A 20,566-nucleotide genomic window follows, 5' to 3' on the forward strand; every position below is an offset into this window, starting at 1 on the left:
CTTGAATCGATCAAATGTGTGCACAACGCGTGGGACATCGGAAATTTATTCTTTTCTTACACATGGGACAATAAAGTCTAGTATTCATGAATGATTACAACTTGTTGGGACTAGAAAACATTGATAATTACAAAGAAAAATAACATTGGTATGTACTGCGATGTTTCTAGTGTTGCATTTAATTAAATAAGACCATGTATGGAATTTGTCTTCAAATTATTACTGTTATTAATCTTGTATTTATGCAAATATTCTCAGCTTAGTGGTTTTATTCCAAATCTCGGGATTAATGCAGTCTTTTATAAAGGTTACAGAGACAGATACAGAAAATAGGGGCGTAATTCATGTAAAGATTAAAAAACGTTGAGAATAGCAAAATATTTTTTTTGAAATTTGAACCTAAAACAAGATGCTCCGCAGGGAGCAGCTTTATACGACCGCAGAGTTCGAACCCTGAACAAAGTTCAATTTTGGACCCTTTAGACCTCAATGTGGACCAATCTGATAACCAGTCCCAAACATCAAAAATCTAAATACATGGTTAGATTAAGCATATATCAAAGAACCCCAAATATACAATTTTGTTGAAATCAAACAAAAGGAGTAGGTCCGGTAAGGACCGGTTTTGGCCTCAAATTTCAGGTTCATCTGACGAAAGATTTTGACCACTTTTTAAACACTTAAGTGTCTATTTTATTTGAATTAATTAGTTTATGTGAAAGATTTTAACAGATTTAGTCATTAAAAACGATCCAATTCAAGCTCAAATATGAAAAATCTACCTAATATGCTGAAAAATGTCACTTTACAGATGGTTTTTGATAAAAATGAAAGTGGCCGCATCCATGTTCATCCTCAACCTTTATATATGTTATGTATTATCATAAAATACAACTTACATTTCAATATTAAGGATGAACACGAATGCGGCCACTTTCGTTTTACACGAAAACCGTCTAAAATTTAACTAAAATGCTAGAATTATGAAGATTTCAGTAATTTAGCATGACTTAATGGTGCTAGTACCGGATATATGTGCATTGTATTGTCAAAAAACAGCCCATATTTATGTAGCAGAAGCATTCTACTGTCCAATAAATAACTAAAGGTTTACATTTTAACAATTTTGTAAAACTGCTATATTTTGGGGCCAAAAAGGGGTCTTACTGAACCTACTCCTTTAATTTTGAACCCCAATTTGGACCCACTTGAAAACTGGGCCTATAATAAAAAAATCTAAGTACATGTTTAGATTCAGCATATCAAAGAACCACCAGGATTCAATTTTTGTTGATATCAAACAAAGTTAAATTTTGGACCACAATTTGGACAAACTTGAAAACTGGGCCCATAATGAAAAATCTAAGTACATGTTTAGATTCAGCATAATTATCAAAGAACCCCAAGGATTCAATTTTTGTTAAAATCAAACTTAGTTTAATTTTGGACCCTTTGGACCTTAATGTAGATCAATTTGAAAACGGGACCAAAAATTGAGAATCTTCATACACAGTTAGATTCGGCATATCAAAGAACCCCAATTATTCAATTTTTGATGAAATCAAACAAAGTTTAATTTTGGACCCTTTGGGCCCCTTATTCCTAAACTGTTGGGTCCGAAACTCCCAAAATCATTCCCAACCTTCCTTTTATGGTCATAAACCTTGTGTTTAAATTTCATAGATTTCTATTTACTTATAATGAAGTTAGGGTGCGAAAACCAAGAAACATGCCTATTTGGGCCCTCTTTGGCCCCTTATTCCTAAACTGTTGGGACCTCAACTCCAAAAATCAATCCCAACCTTCCTTTTGTGGTCATGAACCTTGTGTTTAAGTTTCATTGATTTCTATTTACTTATACTAATGTTATTGTGCGAAAACCAAGAATAATGCTTATTTGGGCCCTTTTTTGGACCCTAATTCCTAAACTGTTTGAACCAAAAATCCCTAAATCAATCCCAACCTTCCTTTTGTGATCATAAACCTTGTGTTTCATAGATTTTTATTTACCTATACTAAAGTTATGGTGCGAAAACAAAGAAAAATGCTTATTTGGGCCCCTTTTTGGCCCATAATTCCTGAACTGTTAGGACCTAAACTCTCAAAATCAATCCCAACTTTTCTTTTGTGGTCACAAATTAAACCTTGTGTAAAAATTTCATAGATTTCTATTTACTTAAACTAAAGTTATAGTGCGAAAACCAAGAAAATGCTCATTTTTGGTCCTTTTTGGCCCCTAATTCCTAAACTGTTGTGACCAACACTCCAAAAATCTATCCCAACCTTCCTTTTGACACACACATATACACACACACACACACAAAACAAGATATAATGTTATCGGAATCTTGAACTTATGAGATATATGTAGAACGACGCATAGTAAGGAATAATTCATAATTGATACAATTATTTTGCTTGATAATTTTGATTTGATAATCTTGCCGGTAATAGCATAATTATTTTACCGGGATTAGCACAATTCCAACTTAGCAGATGTATTCTATTTTTCTATCTCGGAGATACTGAATTTTAATTGCGGGATAGTAGTACAACAAAGGAGTTATTAATGATATGTTAAGAGCTACATGTATATTTAAAGAGGATTCCATTATACTGGACTTCTGATATTAGCGATCAACAATTGACTATTATTATTTTTTTTAAGTCACCACCAACTTAAAATGTGTTCAATTTACCTGTCCGTCTATCCGCGTTTACATACACATACATATGTGGCTACAATTTAGTATTTTAAATACTTATGTGGCTTTTTTCTCTTATGGGTCTAGCCACACAAGAGACCAAGTTGGACAGTTATTTTTAGCATACTTGGACTATTTAAAATCATTATAAAAAAATAGACTCCCTGTATATGGATTTTAAAGTTCCAATTAAATGGAAGTCCAAGAGAGGTGAAATTGAATTACCCCCCTTACACCAGTTGAAAAAAAGAGCGCCAATATAACTATTTTTCGCGCCTTTTGATCACGTGATCGGTACTTGTAAATGATAAGTCCCGAGAAGTATCGAGTAATTTTGATGGCCATAATGGTGGGAAGAAAACGTCGAAATAAGTGAGTATTTTCTATGAGTTGTTACTACCCATTAAGAAGAAATAAAGCTATCCTCTTTTTATGTGGCTTAAGTTATTTCCGGTGATCGATACATTTTTAATATGCCATCGATTTTTGTTTTGAAATTAGAAGAAACAAGTGCAATTTCGTCATTTGATGGCCACATTCATCAGTATGATAATGGTTGGCTACTTTGCTTCGATAGCTGGGGAGAGTTTACGATTGAAAAACTGCTTTTAGAAGAGGCGCGTGTATTTTTTCAAGAATTTAATACTGGAAGCTGCAGGTGAGGTTTTCAGGCACGGACCAAATTTTTTCGAGGGAAATGGGGGGGGGGGGAGGGGGGGATCTTTTGACTGTTAAGCAAAATAAAATCAAAAAGAAATTTTCTTCCAGTATCATGTATTTGTAGTTGTATACGATATTTAACTTTAAAGCTACATGTACCACTCAGTGACTGTGTATCATCAGAACACCGGTTATAGTTGCTGCGAAACCGTAGCTCATAGGTCCTTATTTAATTGTTTGACTATTTGCGGACCATAGAGCTACGGATTTTTCCTATTTCAAAACTTGCGGAATTGCGACCCAGGCAGAAACAACAAATACATAAAATTGAAATGGTACAGAGAAGAGCTGCCAGGTATACACTCAACCAATACAGCTATCAAAGCAGTGTAACAGCCATGCTTGAACATCTAAGATGGCCAACATTACAACAAAGAAGAAATCTTGCATCCGTCACCATGCTATATAAAATCCAACACCAATTAGTCTCCATCCCAGTAAATACATACCTAATACCATCTAAGGAACATAAATTTATACAGCCATTCTCTCCCACAAACTATCATTTATATTCATTTTTTCCTAGAACAATAAGGTTGTGGAATTCCCTACCATACCAAGTAGCCTGTAGCCCAGACTTAGAAGCTTTTAAGTCTGGTGCAAAGCCACATATGTACTGCTAAACCCAACCATGTTTTTATCTATATACAAAAAATTTAAAAAAAAAAAAAATGTTTTTTTGAAATTAATGTAAATATGTTTAGTTAATTTGTTTCCCTAGTATGTGCCTTCTTGTAATCTTCAACATATTGAAGTTAAGAAGTATTATGTAGATGTAGATGTTCAGGTCGCACTTATTTCCCCAAAAAATATTCTTTACAATGTTTGCCAAGCTTGTCAATATATCTTATTCTTTTAGTTAGATATTTTTCTAGGATATGACGTACCTATTTATGTTTGAATATTCATTTCCTTAACACTATTATCTAATTATTTCCATTTGTATACATTCTCCGCCTATTTTGTTTGGCCATATTGAATCTCATGGTGACGTCACGAAAATCAAGAAAAGATAACTCAAATACCCTCGATCTCCTATGGTGGAGGTGACGAACGCCTACGAAAAACAAGAACAGATAACTCTCATAGAAAAACACGTGTTGGTTTGTTTACTTAATCATAAGCAAGAATCGAGTGTTTTTAAATCTTTACAACTTTTAATTCATACGAAATATTTGAAAAGAATGAAAGAAATATTATTTCCGTTAGTATATTATTTTAATTAAACGTACTTTCATTCAAGAAGTCATGAAAATAAAGTAAAAGACAGCGTAAACAAACTAACACGTGTTTTCGTATAAGAGTTATCTTTTCTTGATTTTCGTGACGTCACCATGAAAATAATTTTGATATCATTTGGAAATTTTGGTCAAAAGGTCGGCAAAGTTAATTTTTATTTTCTTTCTAATAATTTGAAGATCTGTCGGGCCTAACTAGTAACAAAAAAGAAAGTCCGATGGCTAAAGTGGAAGGTCGTGGACCTCAGACCACAGCTAATTTGAACCCCTGTATTAGAATATCAAAGTTGTCTTATAAATATATGTAGGAAAAAATCAATGCGAAAATTATTTTGGAGCAGGAATTTCAGATGTTGAGAAATGTACACTGAATCACTAGAAAAACCAAAGCGCTATCAAGCCCGCTTACTGCCTATGATGCCTGACAACAGCTATAATTATTGACTAGATCGATTTTATAGACATTCTACATTCAAAATAGCTGTCGTATTTCAAAGTAGCTGTCAATCAGTTATTTTTGCCGTCTGCAGTTAAAATCGTCTTTCCGCTCGGCAGATTTGACCTTTACCTTTTAATCCCTCTGATACCATCAGATAACGACGGTCCTTTAACAGACGTCCGTTTAATTGAGAAGTTAAATCTCGCGATCGGTATCGTGAACTTTGTTTTTAATTTAAAGTTTTTGCAATGATATATATAATGTTCATGATGTTTATGTGGTATCTTTCAAATTAATACAAGTTATTATATATATATGGTTCGGAAGACTTTGAAAAATATTCGAAATCGGTAAAATCATCCTAAAGTTTTAACACCATTTTTAAATTCATAATTTTAGTACCTTGACGATTATGTTAAATTGTTTCCCCCAGGCATATACAATCAACCTTGTGAATTGAGTTCACATCAAAGGAGATTGTCATTCGACAAGTAGGAGAGTTAATTGCTTAATCCAGGTGAAAAAAGTTCTTTGATAGCGGCGATCCTTTTTTGATAATAATTAAATGTTCTAGTTTCGTAATGATATTTATAGTATTGAAATGTTTCAAATGAATTTTAAATTATAAATTGTTAATTATGGAATACGCATTTTTTACGTCAGGAACCATGATAGCGTATAATTTGTTTTCTTTATCAAACAGAAAAGTGCATTTTTAAATTATTTCCACTTTTAAATTTCATAATTGAGATTTGTCCGACTGTAAAAATTTACCATAGATTCGTTTTAAAATAGCGTAATAATCAATTAGAATATAAATACAAATTTCGTTGCCGTATTTACTGATCATCGTCTTTTCTTGATTTTAGGTGTCTATTGAATGGTATGTGAACAATAAACAGGCACGTGAAATTTTGTCAGATATATATAAATTATTATCCGACATATAATTCTGCAATAAAATGTCTCTGTCCTAATTTTGACAGAAGAATAAAATGCCTTGTGGCATTTGATTTTGTTCAAGATTTTTATTCACATACCTGTCTATTTGCATGTTAATAGTTTTGTTCATGTTCGATAAAATTCCTTATCTAACCAGGAACATATATATTCCCAGATCTAACACATGTTTTTATAATTTCGGGGTGAATGAAATTTCCTTTAACAAAGTTGATTTACCAGTATTTAGTAAGGTACCCTCCACCTCATGTTTATAAGCATACGCATTGTGAGTAAAGTTAATTCACAGAATTTGTGTATTCCTTCAGTAATCCCCAATTTTGATTGCGGTTTTCTTAAAAGAAACAACCTATTGTATTTGAAAAAGTACGGTAATTGGACAAAGTTGTTGTTTTACTCTTCATATACGCATGCTATGTTCTGTATCGTTTTTCGGGGTTGTCAGTATGACAAGGAGATTATATGAGAAGGTCTCATATAACCTCCTTGGTATCATATTTTAGATATTTTAAAGTATTAGTTCGTGTTCTAAAATTTTAATAAATTTCAAAATGTACTACTTTGAATCCTGTATTATTCACCTTTCTTAATGAAAAAGATTCATTTTTACCAAGGAGGTCATATAACTTCCTTGTTTTTACATTTACTCATTTTTTTAAATATATATAACATAACTTTATATATCAGTATCTTAGACTGCTAGTTCTTCACGTAAATTGCTAACTTTTAATCTAACTATTGAACATTGCTTATAATTAAATTGAATGGGGTCAAGCTATTTTTTCTTTTATTCCTTAAATTTTATTCTATTTTACATTTTGTTGTACCGTTTTATATCTCAGTTAAAGAAGATTGTGTTTGTTAAAATTGTTCTCAAGCTGTCAGTATTTTTCTTTTGACTTGATCGTGTATATATGTATATAAAGAAGAACATCAATACACTAGTTGATAGCCGCCAGTGGTGGATTGACCCGGGGGCATAATTGGCACGTGTTGAGGAGACAAATTGGAAAGAAACAAAATGAATGATTGCCGATAGTTTAACGTCCAGTGGCAAATGTTTCATGCATGTTTCACTGGACGAGGATATCAACTGGCAGAAAAATGAAAAAATAAAGTGGAATGGTAAAAAACAAATACGATATAGCAGACATACAATACAATATGTCTCTGGATATAGTAATATGGAAACGAATAAAATATTTAAATGGTTTACATGGTGCCACCAGGCATACGAGGTTCTGGTCCGCACATACAATCAATTTCTTAAAAATGTGGGTCCCCCCAATGTTTTATATAAAAATTGTCACGCGTAAAATGTACATTATGTAATTTGAAAATTATCCTTATTTGTATACAATTAATTTGGTTTATAAAATTTATGGAATTTGATTACATTATCTTAATCTATAAAATCTATAATCCCTTTTTTTGATGAAAATTTAATAATTTCATGCACGCAATTTTATACATCTTAGTGGTCAACAGATGTAGCTTGACCTTTAACTTGACATTGCTCAGTTAGTTCGCTTAAAATTAGCTGACACCAATTATCTTCTTGCACGAGAATTTCATACGGCGGCAAAATTCACGTAACAGTAAACTTGGGTGACCTTACTAAATGACCGTGGGAAAATCAATTCAGTGTTACATTCCATGTGTAATAATCGAGGCTCTTGAAGGTCCATTTGCAATTAATTTATGAAAGTCTAAACTATAATCCTTTTTCAAATACATAAAAAATGTCTTCTTTAACTATTTATATTTTATATTAGTCAACTCAATGGCGTTGCCGCGTATGTAAGATATACACGTCCATGAACAACAATATTCATTACGGTACATGTCGTGGAGATCGTACCAATTATATTCAATTATTATTTTAACTTATAAATCTCTAAAAGTTACAAAAGTCGAGTGTGTGAGTTGCTAAGGTAGAGTTCCAAGTTAGTGAGCTATCTGCGGACTAGGATGTATTTTTAAAAAAGGCAGGAGGAGCCAAATTGGAAAAAAGGCAGAACAGAGATACGACTAAAAAAATGCCGGACATTTACTTTTATTTCACCCCAACCCCTTTTTTTAAAAAGAAACAATTATGTGATAGCCCCCTTCTGAAAGTCGAGTTGTGAGTTACAAAAACATGTATACCTTCTCTAAAATTTTTAATTTCCTTAATGAAACAGTCGTCAGAGTTTTCAGGTTTACTTCGCATTTAAAAACAAAGCATGCGTGCGGTGACCTACAGTTGTTAATATATGTGTCATTTTGGTCTCTTGTGGACATATATCTCATTGGCAATCACACCACATTTTTTTTGCATGAGGCTGGGTACTAGTATTTTGATGGCAGGTTTTAAGAGTTGTTTGAGACTTGTCTTTACTTCCTTTTGACGATAAACTTCTATCCAAGAATACAAATCTTTATTTTCAAGTTAGTAAAAATTATTAATACTTTACCCACAGCATGCCGAAAAAAGTCCATTTATGCGTAAAATACGGATGCAATATTTGCCACTCCACGTTCAGATATCCCAATTAAAGATGTATACCAACATTAAACATATATTTGTACCTATTTAAAAAAAACAGCTCAGTAGATTTCACCTGCCAATTAATCTTAAGCTGTATAAACTAATACAACTGTACCATTGCAATCAACATGTAAATACTGTCTTTTACATGAAAGCTACAATTACGAAGAGACATTACACACAGGTGTCAACACATGTATAAATTTACACACCGACCAATAAGTTGTCATAAATCACGTGTGTGGACGCTGACCAGTATCAATAAACGGCCAGTTTAAGAAGTCAAATCAAGCTGTGATTAACTTCTCTCTATAGAAGCAGATTCAATAGCAATAAAATCTTGTTCGAAAAAACCTGAACCTGGGAACAGTATATCTAATATCTATATATGTTCCTGCCTGAATTGCGGGGGGGGGGGGGGGGGGGGGGTACCCCCGGTAAATCCGCCTCTGAATTCAAACGTTATATCGAATTAATATAAGCAGAAATAATCACGCCTAGTCAATCTCCTATTACTTCAATTTTTCGATACAAAGAACAAATAATTAAGATTAGTTTATTGAAAATGCAGTTATGTTGAAATGATCTGCAATTACCCTTTTTTTATATTTTATATTTTTTAGAGTTTGTGATAATTTGCAAATTACTTATATCAACGTATGTTGCAGTAAATGGTATCTATGAGCTTGTTAAATTTTACGCACATGTCATTGTGGACAAGTCTACATACATATTATGCATATAAAAAGCAGGACCACTCCAGACGTCTCATGGTTTGGTGTATTTCTTTCGTTAATGCACATTACAGTTGGTCCGAGACCACAATTGACGTCCCTTTTACAAATATAGTCCCTAGTGTTGACAGTGGGTTACTTGCCATTAATTTTTATACCCCTTCCAAATTTATTTCTCCATGTTTATTGCCTCAAATTGCAAGTAGGGGTTGAAAATTTGGTCCAGAAGTTTAAAGGAAAGTAGTGATTTGGTCCAGCTGAAAAAAGGGTTAAAATAAGCCCTTCGGAAGCTGTCAAAAGATTTCAAGACGACCTAAACATAGCATTGTCCATATTTTGAGTTAGAGCCGATGAAGTTTTCTATAAATTTAATATAATTTGTCCCAAAAGTAGTACAACACACTAAAAGTTTCTTTGAGAAAGCGCAGGTGGGATTTTTTTTATTTTCATTTATGTTCTAAAAGAAATACGAAATAATTGTGGTCTCGGACCAGTTGTTTCAGAGGTTATACTTGGCCCAATAGTTTGAAGGGGAGAAGATTTTTATAAAAGTTAATGTGGGACAGACGACGGACGCCAAGTGATAAGAAAAGCTAACAAGAGCGGGAGACATTTCCGGTGTTCTGGGATTTGACAGACTACGAGAAATGGACGTACGACAAAAAATTTTAAATAAGTTCTAGTAGGACATAATTCGGAAAAGAAAACATAACGTAATATATGCATAAGTTGCGGGTGCAGAACTTTTTATAAAGGAAGGAGTCGCGTGTCGCTTTAGTCATGCTTCATTGATTCCCTATATAATCGTACAAACTTTTCTCACTAAAAAAGGGGGGCGGGATCCGCCTATGTACTTTTACGGGGTCAATCCTGGTATTTTGATTAATGGCGATAAACACGTTACCCAATCTCGTGACAATATTATACCCTAATAGGATTGAATATCAAAGGAAGTAACCCATCGAAGATATAGGGATTGTGTTTCTTCTATTAAAGAAAATTCAGAGTTGTTAATTAGAACTATTCAAATCAAGGAATGAATGTGGTATACGCCATTCTTGTGCATTTTGAAATAGAAACTACAAATATGACCACATAAGTGATAAATACTGGTAACACAGATTGGCAATCTACGGTAGATAAATTAATTGAGGAGAAATCTGTGAATTTTATGCATATTAGGGTTATCAAATATCAGATATCAGCTGGGTATTGTATATTTTTGTATTATTTTTTAACAAGAGGTTACATAGTCCATAACGGCGTCTTCTGTATCTTTTACAAAAGTATATTTGACTAGTCTACTACATTTATAGAATAATGAATGGAAACGAGGAAAATGTCAAAGAGACAACAACCCAACAAACATAAACAAGTCAACCCAAGGACACCAATGCACATGCACAACACAGCGAGAAAGTCCACACCAGAGGCTGCCCCGATCAGGCCCCGAAACACAGCGTATCGAAAATATGGACGCAATTCTCAGAAACATTTAGATGACCCCCCCCCCCCCCCCAAAAAAAAAGCAGCATACAAGACCAACAAAGCCTTACAGCGTTCTTGACTTTGGACGGACGCAAATGCGACTGGATTAAACAGATTTTATGGGCGCTCAACCAAACCTTTTAACCTTTAGTCATTTCATTTTTGAACACCAACAATGTTGAGTGTCACGGTCAAATAACAAATGTTCAGGGGTCCATAAAATATATTGTTTCTGCAACTGTCTAAAATTTGCAAATGAAACACCTCATCCAAAACATCTAAATATAGTCTTAAAGAATACGAATTTTATATGTTGTACACTATACTTCTTATTGTTGTCTTCGTAATAACCCTATATTTGGATTTTACACCAATTAAATTATTTGATTTTTGCCCCAAAGATGCCTCTCTTAACGAAATCTGCAGAAGGGGTATTTTACATATATACAAAATAGTTTAGTTGCTAACCCCTTTTCCGTTAACTATGACGCTGCAAGCTATGGGATTTAATAATAATTACAGCTAGTTTCCTAAACCTTGTAGAGTACTTTTGAAGGCTTGCTTGCTTTGTTTGTATAAACGCAAATTCGAGCTTAACATTTAAAATTGACATCTTCAAACAATTTATAGGCAATTAAACTGTTTTATATATTTTAATTACAATTGTACAATATAAAAACAAAGCAAGCAAGCTAACCAAAATATTGCTTTACATGCATTTGGAAATTAGCTGTAATAATTTCAAAAGGCTATTTGTTTCTTCACAAAATAACCATACTTTGCGTAGTGGTTATGTAAGCACCTCTTTTTTACGAAACTAGGATGAAGTCCAAACAAAAAAGAATCAACAATATAGTAAATCATTCTATAAGCAAGCATCATAAATTGTTAGAGATACACCATTTGTTTTAATGGTTTTCCTTATTTTCACGCACACCTAGCTTTTGGCGTAACTCTCAACCCGACTTTCGTAACTCGCATCATAACTTTTGTTTTTCTCAACTCGATTCCCCGCAACAAGTGAATTTTCATCTCGTCACGCAAAATAAGTTCATTTAAATGTTTTTCGTATATATTTTATTTGATACCAATATTGACTTAATATATTACTTCCTGATCCATGGTCTTATTCGTCTACATACTGTAAGTCAGTCAGTCAGTCTCACTTGCGGACAAACTTTTCACGTTCTAAAATTATACACTAAAGTAGTATGCTATACAAACAATAAGTTTAACTTTATTATTTAAACGTTGATCTGGAATCAATTTTATTGAAAAATTAAAGTCGCAGAAATCTTGAGATACTATCAATGTGGCATTATACACAATACAAATTAGCGCACATAGAAGACTTGTTGCGACACCTAACCTATTACAGGTAATATACATGTAGCTGTCGGTAATTCGAAAATGTCGAGGAAAACTCGCACTAAATTCAAATAGCCGGAAATGTCAAGGAAGACTGATTTTGGGATGTTACTAATTACAATGACTTTAACTAATCCGAATAATTCAGTCGTTTATATTACGCTGATGTACGATAACCTCGCAAGTAGGAGAGGACCATTTCGGGGAGGGACCGAATTATTCGGATTCACAAAATAATGATGTGTATAGCAAGAAACTTGTGATTTTTTTTTGTGCTAATAAATATTATCTAAAGTATAAATTAAACATTTTAAAACCATATAATTTACATATGTTTTTTTTAGGTATGATATAGTTATGCATGAACTTATTTAACTAAGAACAAATATTGACATAGGAATAGCTGTTTTCAGATGTATATGACAAAAACAACATAATTAATTTGAAGTCGAATTTCAGGGTTGAAAATTTGTAAGGGTTCTGCGGAACCCACATCTTCGCTTGCCAAGGATTACGATCCACTCCCGTTTTCTCCACGTCGGTACCGTGGAGAGAACGGGAATGGATCGTAACCCTTAGCTAACAAAGATGCGGAACCCAGTGTCTCGCCTACTTTTGCTGTTAACAAAAATGACGAAAAAAAAAATCAATAAAAAAATTCCTCTCGATACTATCTTTTGATTGTCAGAAGCTTCTGTAAAATATAAAATAAAAATGTGGTATGATGGCCAATGAGACCTCTGTCCACAAAAAAACAAAATAACACAGACATTAACAACTATAGGTCAACGTACGGCCTTCAACAATGAGCAAAGCCCATACCGCATAGTCTGCTATAAAAGGCCCCAATATGACAAAGTAAAACAATTCAAACGAGAAAACTAACAGCCTAATTTATAGAAAAATTAACGAAAAAAAAATTGTATCACATACACAAACGACAACCCCTGAAATTCTCATTGGTAATCATACCACATCTTTTTTTTTTTAAGTTTGGTGGAAATCAAAGATAGTTTTTATCAGAATTTTAAAAACTTTAACCACAGAGTGAATATTTGCGGACGAAGCAGACGGAATGGTGGATCGCTATGTTTCGCGTTTTCATCGTAGGCTCGCCAAAAATGGGGCTGGGCCTTTGCTGATAGAATATTTATTTCAACTATGATAATTTATTACAAGCGCTGCAATCATCTTCACTTTCCATGCCTCATTTTAAGCCCATTTTATGGGCATTGTGTATTCTGGTCTGGAGGTCCGTTACGGTCTGTCCGTTCATTCGTTTCTTTTTCCCTCCGTCTTCCCCGCTTCAACTTAAAAACTTTGGTTGTTTTTGTTGTTTTGATGTCAACCCAAAATCAACTTGAAACTGAGTACACATGTTCCCTGTGATATGATCTTTTAATTTCAATACCAATTTAAAGTTTTTTACTCCCATCTTCACGGTCTACTGGTACTGAACATAGAAAATGATAGTGCGGATGGGGCATCCGTGTACTATCACATTTTCTTGTTGTTTATGTAAAAACAAAGATTTGTACAGAAAGCTATGTACAAAGTAGTTGTTGCATTATTAAATTTTGTTTTTATATTTTTATCCAAAATACTCTCGAAATTGATACCCATCTTTATTTTCGGACGGCCTCTTTTACTGGACATGCCTCTATTGTTTTCTATCGTCTTCGACATGCATGAAATAGTTTCCATTAGGGACGCAACCAACAATCAATCAACCAACCCAACGTTTTGATTTTTTTCGGTCTATTGTTATGGACGACATAAAAAAATTAACCAAGGATACACAATTGAAATTATTTTTTTTTTTCTATCCTACATAGAATTTTTGATGTCGACCCTTACGCTTACGTATCATCTTTAGGAGAAACCAGCCGGTTCACAAGGCGGAGCTTCCATTTGAATTTTAAGGGTGTGGCTTAGATGAAAAATAATGTTGTTTTTTTGCATAGCTGTCTGTCCAGCAAATGTTTCTTACTCATAACTCCTGTCCTGCATTTTTTCTTATTTCCAGCCTTGCTGCGTGAAAGAACTGGTGTACACAACCGTAGAATTGTACACAAAATAGGCGTGCATTGCCCGTCGATGGGGACAATCGGTCATGCGTTACATTTAAAGCTTTCATCATACCGGGGTATTGACAGATATTACTTTTGTTGTAACATTCTAATCGGTATAACTGCATTCAATAAAGTTTAGTTATTATATCCCACGCAACGGGTTGCGCAGGGTATAATGTTTTTGACCCGTCCGTCCGTCCGTCAGTCCTGTTTCTTGTCATCTCAACTCCTCTCAAACCACACAACAGAATTTCACGAAACCTTTTCAGATGATAAGGACATACTATGTAGTTGTGGATATCGACGGGAAATTGCGATTCAATTTTTTTTCTAGGAGTTACGCCCCTTTGAACTTATTTACTTTAATGTACTACTGTAACAGTTTGTCATCGCAACTCCTCTCAAACCACTCAACAGAATTTCACGAAACCTTTTCAGATGATAAGGACATACTATGTAGTTGTGGATATCGACGGGAAATTGCGATTCAATTTTTTTCTAGGAGTTACGCCCCTTTGAACTTATTTACTTTAATGTACTACTGCAACAGTTTGTCATCGCAACTCCTCTCAAACCACACAACAGAATTTCACGAAACCTTTTCAGATAATAAGGACATACTATGTAGTGCATATCGACGAGATTTTGTTTCTCCAGTGAAAATATGAAGACGTGGGGTATATGCTCACAAAGGTTCTTTAATTTTGTACAGGTTCAATAATATGTACGATAGCCGACATACTTGACATGTATAGCATGGTATAGTTACCACTGAACGCATATAAAACAAATATTAGTAACATACTCAAAAAAGATTTTTTTAATATATTAGCGATTAATTATATGAATGGCGAAGTACAAATTATAATCTTTATAGAGAAAAGCTCTCGGTTACAAAGAAAACAATACCATGGCAAACAAGATTGTATGAAATTTGGGCTAGAAAAAGAAAAATCGAACTTATAGCTCGGTAATGTCAGATAACAACGAGTATGGTTTTTCTTTACTTTTTCCATATGATAGCCAATGACAATAGTAGATGCACTTGGGCAAATATATAACTTAAGTCCTGACTATGAAAAAAATATTTGCCACTGGACGTTTTAAGCAGCAACAATGTAATTATATTTAAAGTATAAAATCCGCGTTATAAAATCTCTGTATTTGGCTTTCGACACATACAAAACTTCTTTTTTTTTTATTTAGCACCGAATTCATATTTTAATGCATTTTACAAAGACGGTGATAAAGACAATGCTGCAGGTTGCTAAAAACCATTAAATGTTAAAAAGGCATCACAGTATAATTGTTCCAGACAGTATGAGTTTTTGGACTGTACGCGTACAATGTGGACCATATGCATACTTTTTGAAAATACTCATACGCTCGGACAGTGTCAAGTTTTTTCTTTTCTGCCGTCTCTATCTTGTTTGTTTTCTCCTTCTTTCCTTCATTGTACGTTTATGTAGGATTGTATTGTATTATGGAAATGGGGAATGTGTCCGACTAAAATTAAGAAATTAGTCAAGTTTATTAGATACAAATGCGTATAACAGATCAGCATAACTTAACTCTCAAATTAATATAAAAAAGTTCAATTGCAATTGAAATAAAAACTGTACATTTTAACTATTCAAAAAAGTCACGCTAATTAAATATGTTAATCTCTTGTATTTAGCATGTCGATCAGTAATACATTAATTGAATTATGAAGATTTCGGAAGTAAACACAATGTAGGAGGACATTTTTTTTAATATTTAGCAACTTTACAAAAAAAATGCAAATTCAAAGGAACATGCATGATCTGCAAACATGTAAATGTTAAAAACAATATTAATAAAATTGAGAATGGAAATAGGGAATGTGTCAAAGAGACAACAACACAACCATAGAAAAAACAACAGCAGAAGGTCACCAATGTAGCGAGAAATTCCGAAATTCCGTTACTTGTGGTAGCAAGTGTCACTGTAGGCGAGAGTACCAAACTAGGATTCGGAACAATAATACAAATAATATCAATTTGTAAAACTAAAAATAAAGATTGTGATAAGGTTTGTTTAAATTTAACCCATATGATCCAACATGTATGATCAGCTCGTACTGGACCGTACGCGAATACTCATACGGTCCGACCGTACGCGTATGGTCGGACCGTACGATTATACGCATACGGTCCAAATACTCTGGATCATAATCACATTTGATTTGTTTACGCTTGGTAACTGAACATAAACTTCACTGATTATTGTAACATGATTGAAGAATATACGTGAATGGTGTGAGAATGCAAAATACATTCTGAGGTGACGAAAGTTTATTTAACAGCAATACACAAGTCGGTTTTGGTTGAAAAATAAAACAATATGTGCATAGTAAAAAAATACAGGCCATCGATTTATGCTTGACTACATGACACACAATTGCATACTTGTTTAACATTTATTGTAGGCCCGTCTTTCTGGAAACTTTAATTTTTAGTCCATTTTCTCTATTAATTGGTACTTTTCCTTTATACATAAAGTTGTTGGACTATTATTCTTTGCAGTAAGTGTTTGATAAGCATTATGTTATAATCGCATTCTGAGGAATGACTAAATTCTATCTTTCTTTTCGGAAGTGATAAAGACTGAAGTTTTTAACGGCTAGACACCTTTTACGCTGTCGGTTTTGTTAATTGAAAGTGTGTATTGCATAGTTACGTTCACACATCCACATCAAATTGATCCAATTAGAAATAAGCAATAATAGTATATATTGTTACACGGACCAATCAAATGTGGGTGTAGGTGGGGCATGTTTTTTTTTTATATATTAAAACAAATACCGGGAATGTCGCATTACGTTTAAAACCTTTTTCACAATCAATTAAGTAATATGTTTATTTCGTGTACTTCTCTTCATGGATATTCTATTCGTCTTGACCAAAGAGGCGATGAATAGATTTTAACAATAGAGTTTTCCGGCAAGTGTACAGATATTCAAGTAAATAATTATTAAAGCAAGTAATACAACGTGCATACTATGATAGTAGAACTATAGAAAGCATATATTTCCCACGTGTATGAAGGAGTTTGAAAAGATTTCTGTAATATTTCAGTATAAAATAGGTTTCTCGTGTAGACTTCTTTGTGGAAATCATAGAGTTTAAAATATTTATATTTCTCACGATTTCCATTCTCATTTTTTTTATGTCTGTAAACTGTGAGCCTCTGTCATAAAATTTGATAAATTGACATCTCGGCTTCTAATAACCAATTAGGGAAAAGAAAGCATGTAATATATTAACTTTATTTGATTGCATCTGATTGAAGATGTTTTCCTAGGAAAATACACTAACGAATTATTCATTCACATCAGAGACATATATACACATGTGTATATATGTCTCTGTTCACATGAACATCTCCGTATTATATTCGGAAATACTTTTGAATATTGTACGCTACATATACATGCATTCTAATCTAAACAGAATAAAATAATGTTAGTCAGACAAAGACAAGTCTGCTCTGTTCTATCATAAAACGATACTGTTAGTCAACGTAAACAATTTCAAATTAAAAAAATCAAACAATTGTAAAACAAGAAAATAACAGGCACGCGATTTATTGCAATATTTAGGTTATTCGGTCTATATAATTTACTCAAATCTGATGTTTGAATCCCTTTAAAAGAATTATGAAATGTTAAAAAACACTTTCATAAAAAAAAATCGCGTGCCTGTTAATTGCGCACATACCTATATGTGTACCTAAATCAACAGAAAAAAAATTGTTAATATTGATACTAAGTCTTTCAATTGAATATCTTTGTATTAAATGTATGATTAAATGTACAATTTCAGCAATATGAATCCTTTCAATAATGTTAAATTATATAAATCAATTAACTATTTCAACATTCCTTCATTATACAACTTTTTTTATTACACTGTCATTGAAATTGACAAATAGCCGCTCCTACTAATTAAGGTGGTTTCCTTTGATGTGAATTAAACTCAGGTAGGTCTGCTTTTGAAAACAACTCATAAGCTTTGGACGATGTTTACCTGTGGTAATTAAGAATATAAAGAACAAATGTGACTTTTTCAATTCTTTTGAGCGGTTAATTTTAAATCTTAAATATTAAAATTTACATTCATGATAATTGTATTAATTTGAAAGAAATACCACATATAAACATTACTTATATAGTTATTGTAATAACTTTAACATTAACGTTCACGATATCGATCGCGAGATTTAACTTCTTTAAAGAATTAAACGGACGACTGTTAAAGGGCCGTCGTTATCTGATGGTATCAGAGGGATTAAAAGGTAAAGGTCAAATCTGCCGAGCGGAAAGACGATTTTAACTGCAGACGGCAAAAATAACTGATTGACAGCTATTTTGAAATACGACAGCTATTTTGAATGTAGAATGTCTATAAAATCGATCTAGTCAATAATTATAGCTGTTGTCAGGCATCATAGGCAGTAAGCGGGCTTGATAGCGCTTTGGTTTTTCTAGTGAATGTTGATAAAAACTATAAAAAAAAAAAGATTTTTATTTACCGTGTCAGTTGAAAATCTATCATGCTCGCTTGGTTAGTACCTATATCTGCTGTTCAATGATACACGGTGGCTACCCACCCTATAAAAATGATAATACCTGAAACACATATTCTTTTTTAGGCCTTATTTATATATATTTAAAGAGAGGGCAATAAAGTAGTTTAAGATGGAGACATCATGAAGTGGGGGAGGACCTGCTAATAAGCTGTGAATTATATTATATATTTGTAGGTTGGATACACCATGTGACTTTAGAAAAAAAAAGAAAACTGTGGAACAGACTATTAAAGAATCAACTGGTGGCATTCAATCAGATAGGTAAGTGTCTGAAACTCATTTGCAGTTCTTATTATTCTTTTTGTACTTCACCTGGCTGAAGACCATGTCAGCTTATGCAGTGTTCTCCCCAGGATTTTTGGATAGCACCAGGGTAACGCGTGACGAAATGAATTTTACAGTATTTTGTGTCGCTTTGCGTCGCTTATTTTTTTTTTTGTTACTTTTTGTCATTACCTGTTTGCCTTTGTTTTGTTTACTGTGTTGTAGGACTTTGGGTCAGAAAATTATTGGTAGAAAAAGTAAATTAATAAACAGTTTGTATACTTTAATATCTTTGAAGAATAAATAAAAGAAAGCACAATTAGTCTTTAAGCTAAAGTCACTTCTTATATTTTGATCAAGCCATTTTGTCCCGATACTTGTAGTTACACTACACATTCCCCATAACAATGAACTTTGAACAAGATTTTTGATACAGAACCTTCAGTAAATTAAAAACTATTTTCCATAGTTTTAGATCTGATTCTTTTAGACAACAACAAATTTGTTTTTATGATTAATACTTTGTTACAGACATGGAGAGTACTTTAAAAGAGTTTTCTATTCACAAGGTTCATCCCTAGCTTTAGTCCTGCATGGGAATGTATTAGAGTTGTGGCAGTAGGCTTTTTAGACCTGTTACAGTCAAATAGTAATAACATCGTATAAATTACCCATTTATTATAATATGTCTGTGCATCAATAATGGTATGATTCTCAAAAATAATTTGCAAAACATTTTTGTTGGTATGTTCTAAGAATGTTTTCATCCTTAATGTAACATTCTAATATAATTTTGCATTCAATTTGTACTTTATTTTTATTTGCAATGAGAAATTATATGTGAGGAGCATTTATTTGTAATTAGCAAAATCAGGGGAAGTAACTCCACAATTAATTCCTAAAAGGCAAATTATTTTGACTTGAGACTGGCGTAATAGGGTTCATTAACAAATGTCTGCTTGTCCCTCACAAGTCTGTTATTTAAATTATGATCTCTTAATTAATTAAAACACAAAAGAATCATGTACATCGATTAAATCCAATCATCAAGGTTAACCTCAACAGGTAAATCGATCACGTGGTGTAAACAATCATCTTGTCAATACTGGATTAAACTGGTTAGAACTGGTCAATTTTGATGTAAAGTTGAAGTGATCTGAAACTTTACCGATTTTAATACGATTTTTTTACCGAAAACTTTAGCACCACGGAAAAAATTATACATCGCGGCAAGAACGATACCACCGCCAGACTTGGGGTCAATTACATTGGAATGTAATTAATTAAATTACACATTACATTGCAAAAATGGTCAATTACACTAATTACACATTACACAGTTTTTGAAATGTAATTAATTAAATTACAATTACTTTACTAAAGTAATTAATTAAATTACACATTACATTTCATCATAATATTTGTTAACCAATATTA

The 20,566-nt window shown here is 32.9% G+C and overlaps 1 protein-coding gene across 2 annotated transcripts in view; it reads left to right on the top strand.

Moving 5' to 3' along the window:
* Window positions 1-2,750: 2,750 nt before the first annotated feature.
* LOC143063743 (uncharacterized) overlaps window positions 2,751-20,566 on the top strand; it is a 62,326-nt gene continuing 44,510 nt past the window's right edge. The window contains exons 1-2 of one of the 2 annotated variants that reach the window (XM_076236104.1): window positions 2,751-3,077; window positions 19,040-19,126. The gene's annotated coding sequence lies outside the window, so the exon portion shown is untranslated. Of the gene's footprint in view, window positions 3,078-18,770; window positions 19,127-20,566 lie in introns of those variants that run through there. The other variant, XM_076236105.1, reaches the window with a different exon arrangement.

This window comes from Mytilus galloprovincialis, chromosome 2 (assembly GCF_965363235.1).
Source record: "Mytilus galloprovincialis chromosome 2, xbMytGall1.hap1.1, whole genome shotgun sequence".
In the NCBI taxonomy this organism is placed as follows: domain Eukaryota; kingdom Metazoa; phylum Mollusca; class Bivalvia; order Mytilida; family Mytilidae; genus Mytilus; species Mytilus galloprovincialis.